Source organism: Aquarana catesbeiana, linkage group LG10 (assembly GCF_042186555.1).
Source record: "Aquarana catesbeiana isolate 2022-GZ linkage group LG10, ASM4218655v1, whole genome shotgun sequence".
Classification (NCBI taxonomy): Eukaryota; Metazoa; Chordata; class Amphibia; order Anura; family Ranidae; genus Aquarana; species Aquarana catesbeiana.
The window spans coordinates 24,176,650-24,202,330 of NC_133333.1; the positions used below are offsets into that span (position 1 = coordinate 24,176,650).

Below are 25,681 nucleotides of genomic sequence, written 5' to 3' on the forward strand. Positions count from 1 at the left end.
CAGTGCAGCCCCCTCTCAGTGCAGCCCCCCTCAGTTAGTGCAGCCCCCCCCTCAGTGCAGCCCCTTCTCAGTGCAGTGCAGCCCCCCCTCAGTGCAGTGCAGCCCCCCTCAGTTAGTGCAGCCCCCCCTGAGTTAGTGCAGCCCCCTCTTAGTGCAGTGCAGCCCCCCTCAGTGCAGTGCAGCCCCCCCTCAGTTAGTGCAGCCCCCCTCAGTTAGTGCAGCCCCCCCTCAGTTAGTGCAGCCCCCCCCTCAGTGCAGCCCCCTCTCAGTGCAGCCCCCCTCAGTTAGTGCAGCCCCCCCTCAGTTAGTGCAGCCCCCCTCAGTGCAGCCCCCTCTCAGTGCAGTGCAGCCCCCCTCAGTGCAGTGCAGCCCCCCCTCAGTTAGTGCAGCCCCCCCTCAGTTAGTGCAGCCCCCCCCCCTCAGTGCAGCCCCCTCTCAGTTAGTGCAGCCCCCCCTGTTAGTGCAGCCCCCCCCCTCAATGCAGCCCCGCCCCCGCTCAGTGCAGGAGCGGCCGGTGTTCTGCCGAGAACGTTCCACTCGGCAATGGAGGACCCCCTGTACTGCGCAGGTGCAGCGCTTGCGCAGTACGGGGCTGGGAGCTTTCAGCAAGACACGGCGACTACGCCGTGTCTTCTGCTCGCTTCAGTGGAGAGGGGAGGGGCCGTGCAGCTAAAGAAGGCGCTTCATTGGCTGCACGGAACGAGCCCCCTTCCCCTCTTCACTGAACACTAGAGGAAGAGAGAGCGGCGGCGCCGGCCGTCATTTTGCTGGAGCCCGCTGCTCCAAAAAAACAAAAAAAAACAACATTACCGATTTTCCTTATGGGAAATCCCGAATTCGGGACACTCTCCAATCGGGACGAGGGTCCCAAAATCGGGATTGTCCCGGGAAAATCGGGACTGTTGGCAACTATGTTCATGGGATGGTATGAGCTTTGGAACCCATGCGTGGGCCATGTATGTTTGCACAGCTGCTTGAAATCTCCACTAGGGGGTGCAATTTTCAAGTCTTGCCACAGATTCTCAATTGGATTTAGGTCTGGACTTTGACTGGGCCATTCTAACACATGAATATGATCTAAACCATCCAATTGTAGCTTTAGCTGTATGTTTAGGGTCGTTGTCCTGCTGGAAGGTGAACCTCCACCCGTCTCAAGTCTTTTGCAGACTCTAACAGGTTTTCTTCTAAGATTGCCATGTTTTTGGCTCCATCCATCTTCCCATAAACTCTGACCAGCTTCCCAGTCCCTGCTGAAGAAAAGCATCCCCACAACATAATGCTGCCACCACCATGTTTCACAGTGGGGATGGTGTGTTCAGGGCGATGTGCAGTGTTAGTTTTCCACCACACATAGCGTTTTGCTTCGAGACCAAAAAGTGAAATTTTGGTCTCATCTGACCAGAGCACCTTCTTCCACATGTTTGCTGTGTCCCCCACATGGCTTCTCACTAACTGCAAACTGGACTTTTTATGGCTTTCTCTCAACAATGTCTTTCTTCTTGCCACTCTTCCATAAAGGGCAGATTTGTGGAGAACACGACTAATAGTTGTCCTGTGGACAGATTCTCCCACCTGAGCTGTGGATCTCTGCATCTCCTCCAGAGGTACCTTGGGCCTCTTGGCTGCTTCTCTGATGAATGCTCTCCTTGCCCGGCCTGTCAGTTTAGGTGGACGGCCATGTCTTGGTAGGTTTGCAGTTGTGCCATACTCTTTCTGTTTTTCGGATGATGGATTGACCAGTGCTCCGTGAGATGTTAAAGCTTGGGATTTTTTTTATAACCTAACCCTGCTTTATACTTCTCCACAACTTTATCCTTGACCTGTCTGGTGTGTCCCTTGGCCTTCATGATGCTGTTTGTTCACTAAGGTTCTCTTACAAACCTCTGAGGGCTTCACAGAACAGCTGTATTTATACTGAGATTCAATTACACACAGGTGGACTCTATTTACTAATCAGGTGACTTCTGAAGTCAATTGGTTCCACTAGATTTTAGTTAGAGTTATCAGCGTAAAGGGAGCTAAATTTAAATGCCCCCCACATTTTTCACATATTTATTTGTAAAAAATGTTGAAAACCATTTATCATTTTCCTTCCACTTCACAATTATGTGCCACTTTGTGTTGGTCTATCACGTAAAATCCCAATAAAATACATTAACGTTTTTGGTTGTAACATGACAAAAGGTGTAAAATTTCAAGGGGTATGAATACTTTTTCAAGGCACTGTAAGTATCAGGGGGCTCCCGTCGCCTAAATGTTCTCCTGGGGTGATGGGAGCTGTGCAGCAAATGTGACTCTTGAAATAGAATCCATCCTTGAAGTGGTTAAAGGATGAGCTCAGTCCCCATTGGCCCAGCCTCCCCTCCTCTGTCCAGCAGTGACAGCGCACTCACTGGGAGGACTGGGAACACACAGCTACAAGCAAGGACCTCCGGACTCCTCCGAACACTCTGTGTTGGACTCTTCAAGAACTGACCGAGCGTCTGCTGGAGAGAGCGAACCGCCGACACCAAAAGTAAGGCAACATTTTGTACATAGATGATGTCCCTTCTTATCCCTACAAACACAGACCTCTGCTTTTATGGAAATATTAGAGACAGGGATTTCTGGTTTTATTTTGCAGGTTTTGTTAAAAAATAAGTGATCTCTGCATATTGGTATTTGGTATGTGCACCTTATATAATGAGACCTCTGTTTTTTTTTATTTTTGTTTGTTTTTTGTTTTTTTGTTTTTTTTATATAAAATATCAGAGAGATTTTATTAGTTTTTTCAGGCTTAAAAGCGGAGGTCTCTGCATTTTGTAATTCCCCATATGCTGCTTATTAAATGAGACCTCTGTTTTTATGAAATATTAGATTTGTTTTTTCAATTTGAAGGGTATGTTAAAAACAGAGGTCTCTGCGTTTTGTATTTGGTAAGTCCCCACCTTAGAGAATGAGACTTCTGCTTTTATAAAATATTTGAGAGAGATTTATTTGTTTTTTTCATTTCCAGGCTTTGTTAAAAGCAGAGGTCTCTGCGTTATGTATATAGGTAATTTCCCATGAACACATTGGTAGGTGTTCATGGGAAAAGTTTATTGGCTTCTGTCCAAAAATTGGCCCTGGTTTATGGGTGTGAGTTGGGGACCTTGGATTGCAGACCCCTTGGGGGTGGGGACCGGTGTGGGTGTGTGTGGAGCTCTGCGTAGATTGATGGCACTACATGGGTACCTTAAATATATAAAAAAAAAAAATAATATAGTGGATGGGCATCTTGATGGGACGTAATGTGCGGGGATGGGGACAATTGTGGGTGCTCACTCAGGTTGAACTGGATGGACTGGTGTCTTTATTCAACCTTAGTAACTGTGTAACTGTGTAACCTTAGACCAGGGTTTCTCAACCAGGGTTCCATGGAACCATAGGGTTCCTTCAGAAGTTGATAGGGGTTCCTTGAGCAATCGTCAATTTCTGCCTCTGAGATAAGTTCCCACCACTGATCTTTTTAGCTATCTGTAAGGAGGTAATTCTTCCCAATGACCACTAGTGTAAGGAGCATTCTTCCCACTGACCATCACACTAATGCAGCCTTTCTCAACCTTTTTAACCAAGAGGAACCCTTAAAACCCTTAAATTTCAGGACTTGGGGAACCCCTTCTAAAACTAATTTGTTGGAGATCAGTGGGAAAGATTACCCTTTTGCCATGGTGGTCATAATGCCTCCATTATAGACAGCTAAAAAGACCATTAGTGTTATGCAGTTGGCTCTGCCGATTGGCATAGGCTCCAGAATTATGCAAGCAGCATCAAATGGGACATCAATCAGCCACAGCTCAAGCAAACTCTGGAGGAACCCTAGTTGAGAAAGCCTCCTGCACTAATGTATCATGAGTTATAGATTTTTAATTTTTAGCAGGGGTTCCCTGAGACTGAAGAATTATTTCAAAGGTTCCTCAGTGTTGAAAAGGTTGAGAAAGGCTGCCTTAGAGAATGAGACCTCTGCTTTTATGAAATATTAGAGATGCATTTTTTTTAGCTTTTCATTTGCAGGATTTGTTTAAAACAGAAGTCCCTGTATTGTGCACATAGCTCATTCCCCATGTACACTTGTGAGCAGTGGCAGCCGGGGCTTAATATATTGTGGGGGGGGTCAGAAAACTAACACCAAACCCTCCACGAGAGACAGGCGTGAATACGACGATTGAACCCCCCGCAGAAGACAGATAGGAATGCAGCGATCAAACCCCCCCCCCCCATGGGAGATGGACAGGACAGCGGCAATCAGGGCATCACCTTTGGAATCAGGGTGAATGAAGAACCAGGCCTTTGATTCTCCTCCCGGGGCAAACAGGATGTGTGTCCCGAGACACGATTGGGAGTCCTAAGACTCCCTGGCCAATCGGGTCACAGATTAGACTTGATGGACTTGTGTCTTTTTTTCAACCTCACCTACTATGTAACCTACTATGTAACTGCTTCCTGATTGGCTGGGATGAGAATCAGGAAGACAATAGAGAATAATAATTCACTAATGTCACACAACTGGGTGGGCTCAGGGTACAGTGCTCTGCGCCCCAAGCGCGCCCTTTTTTAAAGCAAATTAGAGCATCAGGCTCTAATCATGTGCTTAAAAAAAAAAAAATCCCCCCCATTGGAATCCATGCGTCCGGGGGCAGCGCCACCACTGCTTGAGGGAATGAGACCTCTGCTTTTGATGAAATATTATAGACAGGGTTTATCAGGTTTAGATTTTCAGATTTTGGTAAAAGCAGAGGTCTCTGTATTATGTACAGTGCATAAAGTATTCATACCCCTTGGAATTTTTTCACATTTTGTCATGTTACAACCAAAAACCTAAATGTATTTTATTGGGATTTTATGTGATAGACCAACACAAAGTGGCACATAATTGTGAATAATTGTGTAAATGGTTTTCAAATTTTTTTACAAATAAATATGTGAAAAGTGTGGGGGGGCATTTGTATTCAGCCCCCTTTACTCTGATACCCCTAACTAAATCTAGTGGAACCAATTGCCTTCAGAAGTCACCTAATTAGTAATCTCAGTATAAATACAGCTGTTTTGTGAAGCCCTCAGATGTTTGTTAGAGAACCTTAGTGAACAAACAGCATCATGAGAACAGGCCAAGGAACACACCAGACAGGTCAGGGATAAAGTTGTGGAGAAGTTTAAAGCAGGGTTAGGTTATAAAAAAATATCCCAAGCTTTGAACATCTCATGGAGCTCTGTTCAATCCATCATCCGAAAATGTAAAGAGTAGAGCACAACTGCAAACCTACCAAGACATGGCCGTCCACCTAAACTGACCGGCCGGGCAAGGAGAGCATTCATCAGAGAAGCAGCCAAGAGGTCCATGGTAACTCTGGAGGAGCTGCAGAGATCCACAGCTCAGGTGGGAGAATCTGTCCACAGGACAACTATTGGTCGTGCTCTCCACAAATCTGACCTTTATGGAAGAGTGGAAAGAAGAAAGACATTGTTGAAAGAAAGCCATAAGAAGTCCTGTTTGTAGTTTGCGAGAAGCCATGTGGAGGACACAGCAAACATGTGGAAGAAGGTGCTCTGGTCAGATGAGACCAAAATTTAACTTCTTGGCCTAAAAGCAAAACGCTATGTGTGGGCGAAAACTAACACTGCACATCACCCTGAACACACCATCCCCACCATGAAACATGGTGGTGGCAGCATCATGTTGTGGGGATGGTTTTCTTCAGCAGGGACAGGGAAGCTGGTCAGAGTTGATGTGAAGATGGATGGATCCAAATACAGGGAAATCTTAGAAGAAAACCTGTTAGAGTCTGCAAAAGACTTGAGACTGGGGTGGAGGTTCACCTTCCAGCAGGACAACGACCCTAAATATACAGCCAGAGCTACAATGGAATGATTTAGATCAAAGCATATTCATGTGTTAGAATGGCCCAGTCAAAGTCCAGACCTAAATCCAGTTAAGAATCTGTGGCAAGTCTTGAAAATTGCTGTTCACAGACGCTCTCCATCCAGTCTGACAGAACTTGAGATATTTTGCTAAGAAGAATGGGCAAAATGTCCCTCTCTAGATGTGCAAAGCTGGTAGAGACATCCCCAAAAAGACTTGCAGCTGTAATTGCAGTGAAAGGGGGTTCTACAAAGTATTGACTCAGGGGGGCGCCATACAAATGCACACCATACTTTTCACATATTTATTTGTAAAAAAATTTGAAAAGCATTTATCATTTTCATTCCACTTCACAATTATGTACCACTTTGTGTTGGTCTATCACATAAAATCCCAATAAAATACATTTACGTTTTTGGTTGTAACATGACAGAATGTGGAAAATTTTAAGGGTATGAATACTTTTTCAAGGCACTGTATATAGGTAATTCCCCATTTGCACCTCATAGAATGAGACCTCTGTTTTTTTATTAAAAATCGGGGAGAGAGATTTCATAAGCTTTTAATTTGTAGTCTTTGTTAAAAACAGAGGTCTCTGTATTCTGTATACAGTCAATTCTCCATGTGCACAATATAGAATGAGACGTCTGCTTTTAATGTTTGCTTTTTGTTTACTATGCTTCAGTTTATGAATGCAGAGGAGCCTCCGTCTCCTATTCATTCATCTTTAGTGCAGCTCAGGCTGCTGAAAAAGGAACTGGGGAATCTGTGTCCTCATTTCCTTTCTCGTAACCTGGAAATTATTTTTTTCCATTTTATTTTCTTACCATTTTAAAAAATTATCTTATTTATTTTTTTACATGTTTTTTTACAGATTTGAATTACAAAACGCTGTTTTGGATATTTCATCCAAAACAGCGTTTAAAAAAAAAAAATTTAAAAATCCAAAATTGTAAAAAACATGGAAAAATATAATTTTTAAAATTGTAAGAAAAAAAAAAATGGAAAAAAATATTTTAACCACTTAAGGACCAACCCTATTTCTGACATTTGTTGTTTAAAATCAGTATTTTTTGCTTCAAAATTACTTAGAACCCCCAAACATTATATATATATATATATATATTTATTTTTTTTTAGCAGAAACCCTAGAGAATAAAATGGCGGTTGTTACAATACTTTATGCTGCACTGTATTTGTGCAGTGGTCTTACAAATGCAATCTTTTTGGGGGAAAAAAATACATTTTTTTAAAATACAAAAACAGTAAAGTTAGCCCAGTTTTTTTCTATATAGTACAAGATGTTAGACCGCATAAATTGATACCCAACACGTCATGCTTTAAAATTGCGCACGCTCATGGAATGGCGACAAATTGGGCGACATTTTCAAATTTTCTACAGGTTACCAGTTTAGAGTTACAGAGGGGGTCTAGGGCTAGAATTATTGCTCTCGCTCGTGGCGATACCTCACATGTGTGGTTTGAACGCCGTTTGGATATGTGGGCGCTTTACATTCATTTATTTATTTTCTGATTTATTTTTAACACTGTCCCTTTAAAAAAAAAAATGTATAACTTTTATTCCTATTACAAGGAATGTAAACATCCCTTGTAATAGAAATAAGCACGACAGGACCTCTTTAATGTGAGATCTGGGGTCAAAAAGACCTCAAATCTCTCATTTACCTTAAAAAAAGGTAGAGGGTGGAAGTGATGTCATAGGGGGATTACTAAAACTGGAGAGTGCAAAATCTGGTGTAGCTCTGCATAGTAACCAATCAGCTTCCAGGTTTTATTGTCCTAGCTTATTTAAACAAGCTGAAGTTGGAAGCTGGTTACTATGCACAGCTGCAAACATAAACGTATCCGAATATACCAAATGTATCCGAATATACCAAACGTATCCGAATATGTGAACCGAATTCAAATGTACAAAATTAATCCAAATGTTTGGAATGAATCCGAACATACGAACGTACAATCCAAATGTACAAAACAATCCCGAATGTACGAGCCAAATCCGAATATATACCAAACATATCCGAATATGTGAACCGAATCCAAATGTACGAAAAGAATCCGACTGTACGAACCAAATTCAAATATACAAACTAAATTCAAATGTATTAAACGAATCTGAATAAATGAACTGAATCCAAATATATGAAAAAAGAATCTGAGTATACAAAACGATTCTGAATGTACGAACCAAATCCGAAGAACCAAATCCGAATGTACGAACCGAATCCGAATGTACGAACCAAATCCGAATGTACGAACCAAATCCGAATGTACGAACCAAATCCGAATGTACAAACCAAATCCGAATGTACGAACCAAATCCGAATGTACGAACCGAATCCGAATATACCAAACGTATCCGAATATGTGAACCAAATCCAAATGTACAAAATGAATCTGAATATACAAACCGAATCCAAATATGTGGAATGAATCCGAACATACGAACCAAATCCGAATGTCCAAAACAAACCCGAATGTACGAGCCAAATCCGAATCTACCAAACGCATCCGAATATGTGAACTGAATCCAAATGTACGAAAAGAATCCGACTATATGAACCAAATTCAAATACACAAACCAAATTCAAATGTATTAAGCGAATCTGAATAAACAAACTGAATCCAAATATATAAGAAAATAAACTAAGTATACCAAAGGAACACGAATGTACGAACCGAATCCAAATGAACAAACCGAATCCGAATATACCAAACTTATCCGAATATGTGAACCGAATCCAAATGTACAAAAAGTATCTGACAATACAAACAAAATTCAAATATACAAACCAAATTCAAATGTATTAAACGAATCTGAATAAGCGAACTGAATCCAAATATATGAAAAAATAATCTAAGTATACCAAAGGAACCCGAATGTACGAACCGAATCCAAATGTATGAACCGAATCCGAATATACCAAACGTATCCGAATATGTGAACCGAATCCAAATGTACGAAATGAATCTGAATATACAAACCAAATCCAAATGTACGGAATGAATCTGAACATACGAACTAAATCCGAATGCACAAAACGAACCCGAATGTGCAAACCAAATGCACGAAAACAATCCGACTAACCAAATTCAAATATACAAATCAAATTCAAATGTATTAAACGAATCTGAATATATGAACTGAATCCAAATATCTGAAAAAAGAATCTGAGTATACAAAACAAATCTGAATGTACGAACTAAATCAGAATGTACGAAACTAGTCCAAATGTTTGAACCAAATTCAAATGTACGAAATGAATCAGAAAATACGAACCAAATCCGAATATACGAAACAATTCTGATTATACGAAATTAATCTGAATATACAAAACAAATTCCCAATGTACAAACCGAATGCGAATATAGGAAGCAAATCCAAAAATACAAAACAAATCTGAATATACAAAATGAATCCTATTATACAAAATGAATCCGAATGAAGCAACCAAATCCAAATATAGGAACCAAATCCAAATATATGAAACAAATCCGAATATACAAAACGGATTCTGAATATACAAAATGAATCTGAATATATGAACCAAATCCGAATATAGGAACCGAATCTGAATATACAAAACAAATCCGAATTTACAAAACGAATCCCAATGTACAAACTGAATTCAGATATATACAAAACTAATCTGAATGTAAGAACCGAATCGGAATATAGGAAACTAATACATCATTCTAACTTAATGAGTATGATGAAACAAAAATATTAACTTAACGAACCAATCCGAAGCTATACATGCACATCTCTAATCATAAAGTGTTGAAATCACATTTTCCTGATAAAATTTTTATATTTCATGCGATAGTTCAGATCTTTCCATCAGAGAGGTTGATCGAAATGTCCGTCCTTCAAATGTTGTATTGTACCTTGAAAATTTCAGGTAGGATCTGACCAGTCTGCAGAGAAATGTGGTCGGTCACAGCCTGTGTGTACTGCGCCACGCCATATGTTGTAGATCCAGGAAGTGCGTCCTGTAGAGGACATTTGTCACCATTTGTTCTGTGCGGTAGCAGCGCCTGTGCCAAGAGGAACATTTACTTATCGCCTCTAATTGCTTCCTAGTAGAAAGCGTGTCCGTGTGTGCGTGTGTGGGGGGGGCTCAGGGATGGTGGGAGCTCCTCATAATGGGCACAGCGGGTGAGCAGACCTGGGAACTCAGCACAGGGATGGTGAGAACCAATCATAATGGGCACAGCAGGTAAGCAGACCTGGGAACTCAGCACAGGGATGGTGAGAAGCTATCATAATGGGCACAGCAGCTGTATGGACTAATGCCGCGTACACACTACCAGACTTTACGGCATACTTGGTCCGGCGAACCGGAGTCCGTCGGACAATTCGATCGTGTGCGGGCTCCGGCGGACTCCTTTTCCCAAAAAGTTTGACGGACCTAGAAATGAAACGTTTCAAATCTTTTTGACAGACTCGAGTCCGGTCGAAAAGTCAGCTCGTCTGTATGCTAGTCCGACGGACAAAAAACTACGCTAGGGCAGCTATTGGCTATGAACTTCCTTGTTTTAGTCCGGTCGTACGTCATCACGTACGAATCCGTCGGACTTTGGTTGATCGTGTGTAGGCAAGTCCGTTCATTCAGAAAGTCCGTCGTAAAGTCCGCCGGGCAAAGTATGCCGTAAAGTCTGGTCGTGTGTACGCAGCATTAGTAACTCGACAGAGGGATGGTGGAAATCCCTCATAATGGACACAGGAGGTATGCAGACCCAGCAACTCAGCACAGGGATGGTGGGAACCCCTCATAATGGGCACAGCAGGTATGTAGATCCAGGAATTCAGCACAGGGATGGTGGGAACCCCTCATAATGGGCACAACAGGTATGTAGCCCCAGAAACTCAGCACAGGGATGGTGGGAACCCCTCATAATGGGCACAGCAGGGGTGTAGACCCAGAAACTCAACACATGGATGATGGTAACCCCTCATAATGGGCATAGCAAGTGAGCAGACCTGGGAACTCAGCACAGGGATGGTGAGAACCCCTCATAATGGGCACAGCAGGTATGTAGACCCAGGAATTCAGCACAGGGATGGTGGGAACCCCTCATAATGGGCACAGCAGGTATGTAGACCCAGGAATTCAGCACAGGGATGGTGGGAACCCCTCATAATGAGCACAGCAATTGAGCAGACGTGGGAACTCAGCACAGGGATGGTGGGAACCCCTCATAATGGGCACAGCAGGTATGTAGACCCAGGATCTTAGCACAGGTATGGTGGAACCTCTCATAATGGACACAACAGTTGTATAGACCCAGTAACTCAACAGAGGGATGGTGGGAACCCCTTATAATGAGCAAAGATGTGTAGACCCAGGAACTTGGCACAGGGATGGTGGGAGCCCCTCACAATGGGCATTGCAGGTTTGACAACCTCCAGATTGGTCATGGTATTAAATGGACAGTAGGGTGAGTGATTATTCTGAGTGGATGTTCATCTGCTTTTCTCTCCAGAAGAACGGCACCATGTTCGTCCAGGCTTCATCCAGAGTTACCATGTAATTACTGGACTCAACACAATAACACAATCCTATAAATCCAAGTGCCTGTGCAGTTCTTGCCTGTGTTCACCAATGTTCACCAATTGCTACAAATGTACAGTGTACAGCTTGAGTGATCACTGGGGGGGGGGACTGAGAAAGTGGTTGCTCCTGCGTGCAGCAGACTGATAACATCTTCTCAACCTAAGCTGGGAAAGCCGTGGCAACTGTATTTTGACAGCCATTTCTGCTGTTTGTTAAACGACCGGACCATCTTTGATATACCAAAATCTGATTGGCTGCAGCCGCTGTTTCCTGTGTGGCTCCTTCAGTTTTTCCGTTGGAGAATGTTGGGTGGGAGGTGGAGGGCAAGGCCACCCACTAAGCGAAGTTTGGATGGTCCACCAGGAACTGGCCGAAATTTGCAGGAGGTTTAAGATAAAACATCAAGTGGCATGTTTGTATTAACATTTTCCTTCCTATGACCCAGAGTCCAGTGCCTGACACCCTCATCAGCCATGTGTCTCCCCCCCCCCCCCCAACTTTGGATAAAATATTTTGGGATAGTAACAGTAACAAAAAAAAGAATGGTTGGTGTTTAAGTGGTACAGCATATTCAGACTTGTGAAGGCACATTGCTGGCGATTATATGCGAGAACCCCGCAATTAGCCATGAGTAGGCAGCCCCATTGAAAGTAATAAGAGGCTGCCGGTTATTACCGCCAATTGCGGCCACTTGCGCTGCGTTTACATGTGAGGGACCGGCCCTGGACGCAGGCAGTCGCGATTGTGGGCGCGATTGGTCGTGATAGCCAGCAGACTCGCATCCTCCATCCAGAGTGGAGACACTCTACAGTGCCTTGAAAAAGTATTCATACCCCTTGAAATTTTCCACATTTTGTCATGTTACAACCAAAACAGCGTTGAGCGTTTCGAAGTGGCGTGTTTTTACCACGATTTTGCTGTGTTTTTTGCAGCGATTTTACCTTCGGGTCTGGTATGGTTTTTTTTTTTTTAAATTGGCATGGGGTCCCCCCCCCCCAAATCCATACCAGACCCTTATCAGAGCATGCAGCCTGGTGAACAGGATGGGGGGGGGCGAGTGAGTGAACCCCCGCTCCTGAACCATACCAGGCCACATGCTCTCAACATGGGAAGGGTGCTTTGGAGTGCTCTGCCTGCACGCCACTAACTAACCTGCTTAATCTAGATCAAGTTCTCCTCTCCACGTTATCACACTATACACGTCCGCTGTGTAAGCAGCCTTATATAGTGTGGGACGTGGACCCTTTGAGCCATGATTGGCCAAAGGCACCCTGCCTTTGGCCAATTATGGCTCTCATAGCAGATTGCGCTGTGATTGGCCTAAAGCATGCAGGTCAGGTGCATGCTGTGGCCAATCAGCAGCTGTCAATGCACTGCGATCTCGCAGTGCATTATGGGGCGCTCCGTGGCGCTCAAATTTGCCGCGAACGCCCCATATTTTCGGTTTGTTTGCGAACAAACAAACACCCTATGTTCGAGTCAAATTTACGTTCATTTCGAACATCGGGACCAGTGGCATCGCTAGGGGGTGGCTTTTGGGGCTGTAGCCCCGAATCTGGGGCCCATAGCTCCGAGTCTCTGCAGGGGTCCCCAAGGGCAGGGGAGGCTCTCTGGGGACCCTGATGTGAGTGGGGGGCTCTCTGGGGACCCTGATTTTAGGGGGAGGCTCTCTGGGGACCCTGATTTAAGGGGGAGACTCTCTGGGGACCCTAATGTAAGGGAGAGGCTCTCTGGGTACCCTAATGCAAAGGGGAGGCTCTCTGGGGACCCTAATGCAAGGGGGGAGGCTCTCTGGGGACCCTGATGTAAGGGGGAGCTCTATGGGGATATATATACACACACACACATATATTATATACATGTGTATGCCCGCCCAAGTGTATGACTTTCTTTACTACGCTGCTATGGGCTCTAGCCCCAGATCTTTTGTAGACCTAGCAACGCCCCTGATCGGGACCATCCCTACCGTCCACCTAAACTAACCCTGGAGGAGCTGCAGAGATCCACAGCTCAGGTGGGAGAATCTGTCCACAGGACAACTTTTAGTCGTGCACTCCACAAATCTGGCCTTTATGGAAGAGTGGCAAGAAGAAAGTCATTGTAGAAAGAAAGCCATAAGAAGTCCTGTTTGCAGTCTGCAAGAAGCCATGTGGGGGACACAGCAAACATGTGGAAGAAGGTGCTCTGGTCAGATGAGACCAAAAGTGAACTTTTTGGCCTCAAAGCAAAACGCTATGTGTGGTGGAAAACTAACACTGCACATCACCCTGAACACACCATCCCCACCGTGAAACATGGTGGTGACAGCATCATGTTGTGGGGATGCTGTTCTTCAGCAATTCAAGGCACTGTAAGATGAGAAGTGTGTTACTGGCTGGATCACCAGGTGAATGGAAAAAAAAAAAAAATAGGAAAAGTAATGTAGCCGCCACATCCAAAGACTGGTAAGCTGCAATAAATTACATTTTTGTTTTTGGGCTTTAATACCACTTTAAGCATTAAATCCCCAGTTGGCTTACAGGACAACCCCTGAAATGTTTTATAGTTGGCGTTGCTGGTAAAACCGAAGGGGAATACTCGCTAATCCCCTGAATGTCTGCTCTGTTTCTATACCAGATCAATATTCAGGATCAGTAGGAAATGGCACTGGAAATCTAATTACATCATACTGTGACTGCTAGATTAAGTGCTCGCCATCTGCAGAGGTGCTGCACGGCGATTGCCGGAGGGGAGATGCCTTGCAACACCAGTAATTGGATTGGAGGAAATACAGACAATTGTAACTTTGTGGCTAATGAGTCTTTCCTTCTTCCAGGTAATTATATGGCATTCAGCACGTTGCATCCATGTCGGTTGCTGCACTAATGAGCTTACAATCTAATGTCTCTATCTCACATACACATCATTGTTAAGAGGGCCAATTTAGATTGGAGACGATGAACCCTCTAGCATGTTAGGAGTGTGGAAGGAAACCACGTACACATATTACTGATTGTCACTCCCAGTGTAAGATGGAGGAAAATCTTGAAAATTGGAGTCAGTCAAGTGAAGAAGGAGATGTTGGTAGCAGAATTTTTTAGTTGCTCTCTTTTTCCGCGGGAAGGTAGGCATTTGGCAGCAAGTGGGCCGGCACAGGTGAGCGTGCTAATAAGATGTTCACAAAAGGTAGGGGTAGTGTGAGCTTACAAGGAAGGTTAGTGTTGGGGTTACAGGGAGGGTTAGTACTGAGGTTACAGGGAAGGTTAGTGTTGAGGTTACATGGAGGATTAGTGTTGAGGTCACATGGAGGGTTAGTGTTGAGGTTCCAGGGAAGGTTAGTGTTGAGGTCACAGAGAGGGTTGGTGTTGAGGTTACAGGGAAAGTTAGTTTTGTGTTTACAGGGAAGGTTAGTGTTGAGGTTACATGGAGGATTAGTGTTGAGGTTACACGGAGGATTAGTGTTGAGGTCACATGGAGGATTAGTGTTGAGGTCACATGGAGGATTAGTGTTGAGGTTACAGGGAGGGTTAGTGCTGAGGTTACAGGGAGGGTTAGTGCTGAGGTTACATGGAGGATTAGTGTTGAGGTTACACGGAGGATTAGTGTTGAGGTCACATGGAGGATTAGTGTTGAGGTTACAGGGAGGGTTAGTGCTGAGGTTACAGGGAGGGTTAGTGCTGAGGTTACAGGGAGGGTTAGTGTTGAGGTTACAGGGAGGGTTAGCATTAGGGTTACAGGGAAGGTTATTGTTGAGGCTACAGGGAGGGTTAATGTTGGGGTTACAGGGAGGGTTAGTACTGAGGTTGCATGGAGGGTTAGTGTTGAGGTTCCAGGGAAGGTTAGTGTTGAGGTCACGGAGAGGGTTGGTGTTGAGGTTACAGGGAAAGTTAGCTTTGTGTTTACAGGGATGGTTGGTGTTGAGGTTCCAGGGAGTGTTAGTTTGAAGGTTACAGGGAAGGTCAGTGTTGAGGTTACAGGGAGGGTTGGTGTTGAGGTTACATGGAGCATTACTGTTGAGGTTATATGGAGGGTTAGTGTTGAGGTTCTAGGGAAGGTTATTGTTGAGGTTACATGGAGGTTTAGTGTTGAGGTTCCATGAAAACTTAGTGTTGTAGTTACAGGGGTGGCTGGCGTTGAGGTTACAGGGAGGGTTATTGTTGAGGTTCCAGGGAAGGTTAGGGTTAAGGTTTCAGGGAAGGCTAGTGTTGAGGTTACAGGGAGGGTTAGTGTTGGGGTAACATGGAGAATTAGTGGGAGGGATTTAGGAAAGGTTAGTGTGAGGTTTGGAGGAAAGGTTAGTGTTGAGGTTACAGGGAGGGTTAGTGTTGAGGTTACAGGGAAGGTTAGAGTCGGGGCTACAGAGAAGGTTAGTGTTGAGATTACAGGGAAGGTTACTGTTGGGGTTACAGGGAAGGTTATTCTTGAGGTTACAGGGGCGACTAGTGTTGAGGTTACAGGGAGGATAAGTGTTGAAGTTACAGGGAAGGTTATTATTGAGGTTACAGGGAGGATTAATGTTGGGGTTACAGGGAGGATAAGAGTTGAGGTTACAGGGAGGATTAATGTTGAGGTTACAGGGAGGGTTAGTGTTGAGGTTACAGGAAAGATTAATGTTGAGGTTACAGGGAGGGTTTGTGTTGAGGTTAAAGAAAGGGATAGTTTTGAGGTTATAAGGAAGGTTAGTGTAAAGATAACAGGGAAGGTTAGTGTAAGGGTGTCAGGAACCATGAAATCAGACCGAGACAGAAGTACAGTTAAATCACACTTGTTTAATAATAAAAGTAAAATGAACAAACATAATCAAAACATAGCCAAAGTTCAGTAACCGGAACGGATAGTCAGCCAAGCCAGAAGTCAGGGATCATTGTAGTGGAACAGCAAGCAGGATCTGTAGCCAGAAGGGATGTCAGCAAAGCCAGTCTTTAAACAGGAACGCAGGAGATAGTTTCTTGTGATGTGACCAAGGCGAAGGCAGAGCTCCTCTGGACTGGACGGCTTAAGTAGGCAGGACTGACGAGCAGGATCATCAACAGCTGAGTAACTGTGGAGAGAGATGGGAGCTGGCAATTAGCCGACAGCTGAGCGGCCCTGACAAAGGGTTAGAGAGTGTATAACAGTTAGTGTCAGAGTTTAAACAGGGAATTCATTTAAAGATTATTTTTAAGGTTAGGATAGTGGGAGTGTTAGGGTAAGGGTTAGTGTAAGGATTAGTGTTAGGGCTCCTGGGAGGATTTGGGATAGGGACAGAATTAGGGTTACAGGGAGGGTTAATGTAAGGATTAGTGTTAGGGTAACAAAGAGAGGTAATATGAGGATTAGTTTTAGGTGTGAGTGTTAGAGGGGGAGTTAGTGTGGGAGGTACAGTGTTAGGGTTATGGGAAGGGTTAGTGTTGGGTTTCTTCCGGCTCTGGAACCTCATGTATCATCTTAAAGGGGCTCCATAGATAGTCAATGGCCAGACACAATCTAACCTCGTTTTGGTAGCAGGATCGGGTGGCGGGTCAATGTACATGATCTTTTGTTTGGCCAATCACGTGGGCGGCGGCTGTGCACCTAGCAATAAAAGTATGGCTATTATCCAGTGGTGGGGTTATCTAATATTTGATTGGTTGAAGACGGGTATGCTCTAACTTATGGCAATGACTGGCGGGCACAATTTTTAATCCCATGTATATTTTATTGTTTCATTTCATGTTTAATGTGATAATAAATAATAAGTGAGATCAGAAGCAGATGTCACCAGATTTCTATGAATTTATTGTTTTATAATCAGGCAGCTGTCCACAATCATTAGACGTTCCCAGTACATGCGTTAGATGGCTTCCAGCAAGGTAATGAATGAATACGATCTGCTCTTTACAGGGTAACCTAATTAAGACAATATCTGCGTGGCGATGATGTCATTAATTAGGGCAAAGATTATTGAACTGATTATCACATTGTGACAATATTGGCTAATTGTATTTCCTCCCTCTTAGATAAAATATTGTGGCTGGGGTGGCAGAGGACAGGAAGTAGGCAGGGCGCAGAATAGAATTGGTTGAACTTTCCTTGTCTGGTTTTCATCCTCCTTGTATCTAAGAATTCGATTTTATTTGCTTGTAAATATTTCTGTCTTTGGTGCGTCACCTCCTGACATGTGCCTGAACTCTGTGAGAACTTCGCACACTCAATCAATGATGAATGGTATTATCGTAATTGTAATGAATCATAATATTATCTGACTGAGGTTCAGGTAACAATGGATGCTAAAAGTCTATAGCCCAAACTTTTTAAGAAAATTTTGGTTGCATTAAGGAAGGGTTAAGACCCCTGTCTGTTTTTTTATTGCTTCTGCTGCACTTCTGCTTTGCAACACAAGGGTCATCGCCTCGAATCCCAACCACGACACTATCTGCATGGAGTTTGCATGTGCAACCCCAAACACACCTCCAAGATGACCACTGCCTTGCTAAAGAAGCTGAGGGTAAAGATGATGGACTGGCCAAGCATGTCTCCAGACCTAAACCCTATTGAGCATCTGTGGAGCATCCTCAGATGGAAGGTCTCTAACATCCACCAGCTCTGTGATGTCATCATGGAGGAGTGGAAGAGGACTTCAGTGACAACCTGTGAAGCTCTGGTGAACTCCATGCCCAAGAGGGTTAAGGCAGTGCTGGAAAATAATGGTGGCCACACAAAATATTGACACTTTGATCCCAATTTGGAGATTTTCACTTAGGGGTGTACTCACTTTTGTTGCCAGCGGTTTAGACATTAATGGCTGTGTGTTGAGTTATTTTGAGGGGACAGCAAATTTACACTGTTATACAAGCTGTACACTCACTACTTTACATTGTAACAAAGTGTCATTTCTTCAGTGTTGTCACATGAAAATATAGAATAATATATTTACAAAAATGTGAGGGGTGTACTCACTTTTGTGAGATAATGTATGTGTGTGCATGCATGTGTGTGTGTGTGTATGTGTGTATGTATGTGTGTGTGTATGTGTTTATATGTGTGTGCATATGTGCATTTATTTATATGTGTGTGTGTTTACATGTATGTACTGACCCCTTATATGTGTACAATCAGAACTGATTTTTTTTTTCTTGCTTGTTCATAGTACCAGCAAAAAAATGCTGTTCCTCTGAAAAGCGGTCCATGCTCAGATCGCTTTTCGGAGGCATTTGACAGCCGCTAAAGAGGCAATATGTTGCCTCCTGACCACCTCTGTTTTAACCCCTTAAATGCATCATCACTAGGCTGCAACTGCATACAGTGCACACAGTTGCGGGGTGGTTGGAGTGCAGCCCCGTTCACCTAAGGGTATACTTCAGGGGTGCCCTGACTGCAAAAAGATTGAGAAACACTGGCATAGAGGAATCGATCTCTCCATTTTCCTCCTGCAGTCGCTGAATGACTGCGGGAGGGAGAGGAGGAGAAGCGCGGGGGGGGTGGAGAAATCGGTTCCTTTATATACAGCCACCCACTTGCGACCGGGCCCTGTCCGGGGGGTCAGGGGGGGCCCTTCATGGTTTCTTGCATCGGGGCCCTGAAGGTTCTAATTACGCCACAGGGGTGTACTCACTTTTGTTACCAGCGGTTTAGACATTAATGGCTGTGTGTTGAGTTATTTTGAGGGGTCAGCAAATTTACACTGTTATACAAGCTGTACACTCACTACTTTACATTGTAGCAAAGTGTCATTTCTTCAGTGTTGTCACATGAAAAGATAGAAGAAAATATTTACAAAAATGTGAGGGGTGTAATTACTTTTGCGAGATACTGTATATATATTTGTATAAATAATGAAAAAATATATGGAAAAAAAAAAATATATATATATATATATATATATATATATATATATATATATAGCGGGGACGGAAAGTATTCAGACCCCCTTACATTTTTCACTCTTTGTTATATTGCAGCCATTTGCTAAAATCATTTAAGTTTTTTCCCTCATTAATGTACACACAGCTCCCCATATTGACAGAAAAACACAGAATTGTTGACATTTTTGCAGATTTATTAAAAAAGAAAAACTGAAATATCACATGGTCCTAAGTATTCAGACCCTTTGCTCAGTATTTAGTAGAAGCCCCTTTTGATCTAATACAGCCATGAGTCTTTTTGGGAAAGATGCAACAAGTTTTTCACACCTGGATTTGGGGATCCTCTGCCATTCCTCCTTGCAGATCCTCTCCAGTTCTGTCAGGTTGGATGGTAAACGTTGGTGGAGCCATTTTAGGTCTCTCCAGAGATGCTCAATTGGGTTTAAGTCAGGGCTCTGGCTGGGCCATTCAAGAACAGTCACAGAGTTGTTGTGAAGCCACTCCTTCATTATTTTAGCTGTGTGCTTAGGGTCATTGTCTTGTTGGAAGGTAAACCTTCGGCCCAGTCTGAGGTCCTGAGCACTCTGGAGAAGGTTTTCGTCCAGGATATCCCTGCACTTGGCCGCATTCATCTTTCCCTCGATTGCAACCAGTCGTCCTGTCCCTGCAGCTGAAAAACACGTCCACAGCATGATGCTGCCACCACCATGCTTCACTGTTGGGACTGTATTGGACAGGTGATGAGCAGTGCCTGGTTTTCTCCACACATACCACTTAGAATTAAGGCCAAAAAGTTCTATCTTTGTCTCATCAGACCAGAGAATCTTATTTCTCACCATCTTGGAGTCCTTCAGGTGTTTTTTAGCAAACTCCATGCGGGCTTTCATGTGTCTTGCACTGAGGAGAAGCTTCTGTCGGGCCACTCTGCCATAAAGCCCCGACAACTTTCTCCCATCTCCCGACTGCATCTCTGGAGCTCAGCCACAGTGATCTTTGGGTTCTTCTTTATGTCTCTCACCAAGGCTCTTCTCCCTGATAGTTCAGTTTGGCCGGACGGCCAGCTCTAGGAAGGGTTCTGGTCGTCCCAAACGTCTTCCATTTAAGGATTATGGAGGCCACTGTGCTTTTAGAAACCTTAAGTGCAGCAGAAATTTTTTTGTAACCTTGGCCAGATCTGTGCCTTGCCACAATTCTGTCTCTGAGCTCTTCAGGCAGTCCCTTTGACCTCATGATTCTCATTTGCTCTGACATGCACTGTGAGCTGTAAGGTCTTATATAGACAGGTGTGTGGCTTTCCTAATCAAGTCCAATCAGTATAATCAAACGCAGCTGGACTCAAATGAAGGTGTAGAACCATCTCAAGGATGATCAGAAGAAATGGACAGCACCTGAGTTAAGTATATAAGTGTCACAGCAAAGGGTCTGAATACTTAGGACCATGTGATATTTCAGTTTTTCTTTTTTAATAAATCTGCAAAAATGTCAACAATTCTGTGTTTTATTGTCAATATGGGGTGCTGTGTGTACATTAATGAGGAAAAAAATGAACTGAATTGATTTTAGCAAATGGCTGCAATATAACAAAGAGTGAAAAATGTAAGGGGGGGTCCGAATACTTTCTGTCCTCACTGTATATATATATATATATATATATATATATATATATATATATATATATATATATACACACAAAAAAAAATTGAGGATGAGATCTCGTAAAATGCAATTAATCATTACTTCAAAAATCCATCTTCATGTACAAATAATTGATCTAACAAGCAACTGTACAGTTTCACGCAACACTCTGCTCTTTTTCAAGCCATGTATTGTGTGAAACTGTACAGTTGCTTGTTAGATCAATTATTTGTACATGAAGATGGATTTTTGAAGTAATGATTAATTGCATTTTACAGAGATCTCATCCTCATTTTTTTCTGTATATCTTTGGTGCATTGATTGGGAGCCCATGGTTGATGTGGATCCCGGTGTGGTGAGAAGTGTATAACATGACAGGAGTGACTCACTCTACTTTCAGTATGTATACAATATATATATATATATATATATATATATATATATATATATATATATATATATTTTTTTTTTTTTTAATTATTATTTATATATATCTATATATAGATATATATAGCTATACACACACACACATACACACATATATATATATTGATATATATATATATTGATATTCATTTTTTCTTTTTTTTTCCCAGCAAGCAAAATAATTCCTATACAGTACATGTACACTCCAAATGTGTATTCCGCTGTTTGGCTAGACTTCCTAGACTTTCTCGTTTGCGCTCACAGCTTTAAGAGAATGATTAATAATCTTCAGTACTGGTACCTCTAGATCTCATGAATGATTGCTCTGTATATGTTAATTATGAAGACAACCAAGCAGATTGTTAATATATCCATGAATACTATTGACAGCTGAGGACACTGGCAGATAATTGATGTCATCTTCCATGTAATAATGAGCCCTAGTCGGATCAATCACATTATAGGTGGCCGCAGGGACAGAGGTTGCTCAGTAAAATTCGTGTCTCCTTTGTCTAATGATAAAGGTCAGACCTGTGCACGGCAGTCCACCGGGATTGTTCTACTAGCAGCAAACGTAGTTGCCAGGGGCGGATCCAGAGTCTAGTCTCGGGAGGGGCACTGCCAGAAAATATATTTTTTTGGGGTACATCTATCGGGGAAATGGCTGGTGTTGGCGCTTCAATCATCACGGCACCATGGTTGTTATGGTGTCAGGATGATTGAAGCGCATTATTACTATTATTACATTGTTATAAAAAATTAAATAGTTTAACTCACCATAATGCAGAATCAGTGGGAGCCCCGAGTGTGTCACTTGCCACGTCACCTGTCACCAGATGCATATTGTCACTTGCCACGTCACCTGTCACCAGATGCATATTGTCACTTGCCACGTCGCCTGCCACATGTTGCGGATTGTCACTTGCCACGTCGCCTGTCACCAGATGCAGATTGTCACTTGCCACGTTGCGGATTGTCACTTGCCATGTCACTTGCCACGTCGCCTGCCACATGTTGCGGATTGTCACTTGCCACGTCACCTGTCACCAGATGCAGATTGTCACTTGCCACGTCGCCTGCCACATGTTGCGGATTGTCACTTGCCAGGTCGCCTGTCACCAGATGCAGATTGTCTCTTGCCACGTCGCCTGTCACATGTTGCGGATTGTCACTTGCCACGTCGCCTGTCACCAGATGCAGATTGTCACTTGCCACGTCGCCTGCCACATGTTGCGGATTGTCACTTGCCACGTCGCCTGTCACCAGATGCAGATTGTCACTTGCCACGTCGCCTGCCACATGTTGCGGATTGTCACTTGCCACGTCGCCTGTCACCAGATGCAGATTGTCACTTGCCACGTCGCCTGCCACGCTGCGGATTGTCACTTGCATGTCACTTGCCACGTCGCCTGCCACATGTTGCAGATTGTCACTTGCCATGTCGCCTGTCACCAAATGCAGATTGTCACTTGCCACCTGCTAAGGTGGTCTCTTGTGTCCCAGAGACAGGCAGCAGAGAGATGATGTAATCTCTCTGCTGCCGCAGCTGCCTGCATGATGGGGAGGAACTGCAGGGATGCAGGGCGGGCGGTGAGAGATGATGTCATCTCTCTGCTCCCCCGCCCGCCTGCTCCCTGATTGGCCACACATGTCAGCGGTGCTCTGTCACCTATGGAGCCGCCCGGCAGCTCTTTTACTCACAGAGCCGCCCGGCGGCTCTCTCACAGTGACACTCACCTGCATTTCTCGGAGGGGGCAATTGCCCCGTTGCCCCCCCCCCTGGATCCGCCCCTGGTAGTTGCAATAATCAAAGCCGAATATACAGTTTAAAGTGAACCTGTGCTTTGACCATAAAGGCAAGTCAAGCGGTTCTCTGAAATGCCAGCCCCCCCCCCCAACATAGCTTACATAGCTTTGCTCACCCCAGTATGATGTGGGGGTCAGTTGGTCCCCCATACCTGAATATTCTCTTCACTCAAAAGAAGCAGTAGGTGAGCAAAGAGGCTGCATATGGGCACAAGTGGCTGCATTTGATGGGCAAAAGTGGATGCATTTGATGGGCACATGTGGCTGCATATGATGAGAACAAGCGGCTGCATTTGATGGACACAAGTGGATGCATTTGATGGACACAAGTGGCTGCATATGATGGGAACAAGTGGCTGCATTTGATGGGCACAAGTGGATGCATTTGATGGACACAAGTGGCTGCATATGATGGGAACAAGTGGCTGCATTTGATGGGGAAAAAGTGGCTGCATATGATGGGCACAAGTGGCTACATTTGATTGGCACAAGTGGCTGCATATACTGGGCACAAGTGGCTGCATATGATGGGCACAAGTGGCTGCATTTAATTGGCACAAGTGGCTGCATATGATGGGCACAAGTGGTTGCATTAGATGGGCACAAGCAGCTGCATATGATGGGGCACAGTGGATGCATATAATGGGCACCAGTGGCTGCATATGATGGGCACAAGTGGCTACATATGATGGGGCAAAAGTGGCTGCATATGAAGGGCACAAGTGGCTGCATATGAAGGGCACAAGTGGCTGCATATGATGGGGCACAAGTGGCTGCATTGGATGGGCACAGTGAGGCTGCAATTGATGGGGGGGGTTCAGTATTTTTCAGTTTGTTTGCGCCCCCCCCGCCTGATCAATAGGAAGAAAAGAGCGGCTGCACACCACAGGAACGTTCCAACGTTTCACACTGACCTCAGTGCTTCTTCAAACCTCTAGCCAGGAACTGCACAGACACCTTTAAATGATTGGGTCATCTCAGTCCAAAAAGTTGATGGGGAGGTTGGACGATAGCAGAACAAAGATGGCTCTGTTCCTCTGGAGAGCAAAGTAGATGAAGGCATTGTTAGGAGAAGTTCTGTGACCTCTGTGATCTCTTATACATTACTTAGGATGCAACATGAGATATTTATCTGATGACAGGTCCACATTCAAGTAAAACCAGTATTTTGCCCACAGGTTCAGTCTACTTGAAGTCCTGTAAACCCAAACGGTTCCTCTATATGTTTTTGAACTGTACATGGAGTTGTCCTTTAACTCTGATTGCTTTCTGGCCCATATCAAGTCAACCCTCCTCTGCCCCCACCACTCGCCTGCGTAAACGTTGCATAGTAATCGGCACGCTAAGTGAGAGTCTTAAGCTTGTTTAGCTAATGGCCACCGGCAGGAACACACCTTCTCTTATCAATTAAAAGGGTGCAGATCAGTCAAAACATCCGCCATCTCATCAATCACTTCCCATTAAACAGCAATAAAGGTGGATTGAACGTGCTACACACCTCCTGTAGCCAATCTCAACGATTCGTTGAGCATCTGCCACACCCCGTTGGGAACGCCTCCATCCTAGATTGAGAGTTTACGATTATCAATTTCACACCTTTGTGCTTTCAAAGCTCTATAAAATGGTGTGAAATGTAAACGGAGGGTTGGCCACCTTCCACCTGGCTCCTCTGGTCTAGTACGACTTTTTAAAGGTTGCTACAGCTAAAAAAAAAATATGGTGGCCACCTTGTAATAAAAAAGAAAAAAAAGACGTTTGCTGGGCACTTTTCAAGTTAGCGATTTGTCAAATCTTCGCTCTGTTAAAGAGCCAGCACTAGACTGTCAACGACGTGACCTAGGCAGGGACCCAGGGCCCAGTCAATGTTCGGGCGTCCAGTTACAACCTCCGTGGTCCTGCAGCAAAATCAGGGCGTGGTATTGCATTCGATCAATGCTGTGCCACTGCCAGTTGTGGAATTACCAGGGTCACAAAGGTCACACTTGCAACTGGGCCCTGGTCTTCCGCCACCATGGGGGGCCAAGATGGCTGCCAGACCGCGAGGCTTGGTTCCCGCTGCTGCAACCCCAAAATCGTGCGACTTGCTTGCTTATTTCCTGGCGACATCCTTGTGACTTTTGTGATTTAACATTGTACTCTATGGCAGTTGTTCTCAACCTCAGTCTCAACCTCAGTCTTCAAGTACCCCCAATGGGCCATGTTTTAAGATAAAATAGCTCCTATCAATACCATGTCATTGATATTGATTTAAAGCAGCTGTGCAAAGTAAAGGAAAACCTGAAAACATGGCGCATTGGGGGTACTTGAGGACTGAGGTTGAGAACCACTGGTCTATGGCACTCAAATCCAGACCAGAGGACTCAAGGAAAGGGCCCTGGGGCCAATGGAAGGGGCCCAGGGCATCGGGGCCCTGAAAGCTCTAGTTACACCTCTGGCACCTATCCATTACTCTACAAGCATAGCTCCCAACTCTCCCTGTATGGGAGGGCCTGTCCCTGACTTGGAATAAATTCCCTCTGTCCCTCCTTCCTCCTCATTTGTCCCTTGTTTTGGAT

General features: G+C 44.2%; 1 protein-coding gene across 1 annotated transcript in view; it reads left to right on the forward strand.

Annotated features, from left to right (window-relative positions):
• The first annotated feature begins 2,360 nt into the window (after positions 1 to 2,360).
• Positions 2,361 to 25,681, forward strand: part of LOC141109954 (free fatty acid receptor 2-like) — a 61,849-nt gene continuing 38,528 nt past the window's right edge. The window contains exon 1 of the mRNA XM_073601208.1: positions 2,361 to 2,515. The gene's annotated coding sequence lies outside the window, so the exon portion shown is untranslated. The remainder of the gene's footprint in view (positions 2,516 to 25,681) is intronic.